General features: G+C 41.4%; 1 pseudogene; it reads right to left on the minus strand.

Annotated features, from left to right (window-relative positions):
* Window positions 1-1,227, minus strand: part of LOC107679119 (PRELI domain-containing protein 1, mitochondrial-like) — a 4,260-nt pseudogene extending 3,033 nt beyond the window's left edge.
* Between the last annotated feature and the right edge of the window lie 398 nt (window positions 1,228-1,625).

The raw sequence follows: 1,625 nt of genomic DNA on the forward strand, positions 1-1,625 counted from the left end.
ATCTTAAAGATTCCTAAATGCATCTACTTCCGGAAGGCCAAATAAAGTGCTTTTGCTTTCGTCTAGAAACACACAGCGTCTCCCTGACATGCTGCTTCAACACTAACTGTGGTTACTGAAACCAAGCCGCCTTTCTTTGCGTGAACATTTGGGCGCATTACGCAAATATTTCCACATAGTGAGGTAGATATGTGGGGGCATGTTAGAACGAGCCGTTTTAGGGGGGCGTGGCAGAGTCTTAACTTTGATAAAGAATATCTCTTTGGTTTTGAGACTTTAGTCTTTGCAACTTCAGGGATCTTATCTATTCACGAACAGCTTGTAACACTCCAAAGAGAAAGGAAAACTTGAAATCGCATCATATGACCCCTTTAAGACAGACATGAGGAAAGCCTTAATTATGATATGATGAATAAGAGTTGTTTTAAATGAGTATGTGCAACTGTTCTAGTGGCGCCCAAAATCTTTTGCAGGTTATCTTATACTAATGATAGTCAAAAATACTGTCTATGCAGACAACTCGTTTTTCAGACTAGAATGTTAACAAAAGCTGTTCAGAAAGCAGCTGAGTAGGTTTCGTGAAGATCCAGATAATTGATACCATAACGCCGGAGACATAAGCCATCAAGACAACAAGCTCACTATGTGTTGAGACTAAGATGCCCAGAATGGTAAATTAATCAAGTGACTGGATTGTGATGCTATGGTGGCCAAAAACGCTGTTTAGGTACACAGACCACTGGGTTTTGACAAGATATGGTGCCTAAAAATCCTAGACGGCCATAGAATTACAAGTTTTACGGCTACCTAAAAGATTATTAGATAATTGTATTATCAATACGAGAAGTAGTAGTGGTCACAAGTATTACAGAAATGTAACCCTGCGCCTTCACTTCAGCTAAACGTGCACCGCTGGAGTGGATGAGATGAATGTCATGCAGAAGCGCTGCTAGCTCGCGGCTAACGCATGTTTAACTTGCTCTCTCTCTCTCTCTCTGAATGAATGAATGAATGAGCTGATTCTACATGAACATGCATGCGGAGCGAAGGAGGACTTACCAACGTAAACAGAAGATGGGTCGCTTAACGACATGATTTTTCTCTAGTCCTACATTTCGCGATCATCCACCGTGTGCCTCGTCCGTCCACGTGACTTTACGTAAGAGAGAGGAAGGTCATGGTCACTTACGACACTTCCGGAAGACCACGCGCTGAGAAGGGGAGGCTTTGTCATAACGTGGGACATTCTAAAACGCTTAAACGCTTAACGTGGCTTAACGTACGTAAACACAGACCAGGGAAACCCAAACTTCTGTCAAACCTTGCTTGTAATAAACACTAACTACTGTCAAAAGAACGAGCCCTTACTCCACAGATAAAGTGAATAATATCACGTTAAGCGTTTTCTCCCCCATAGAAGTCCATTATAAGGAAACAGCTTAACGTGTTATGATCCAAAAGCGCAGACAAATCAGTAAACATGACAATGAACGCGTTGTTGTCCCGTTGTTATAGCTATACGCTGAATAAGAAGAGCTCGTTCTTTTGACAGCAGAAAGTGTTTATTATGAGTAAAATTTGACAGAAATTAAATTTTCCCCGGTCGTTGTTAAGGTACGTTAAAC

Source organism: Sinocyclocheilus anshuiensis, unplaced genomic scaffold (assembly GCF_001515605.1).
Source record: "Sinocyclocheilus anshuiensis isolate Anshui unplaced genomic scaffold, SAMN03320099.WGS_v1.1 scaffold2422, whole genome shotgun sequence".
Classification (NCBI taxonomy): domain Eukaryota; kingdom Metazoa; phylum Chordata; class Actinopteri; order Cypriniformes; family Cyprinidae; genus Sinocyclocheilus; species Sinocyclocheilus anshuiensis.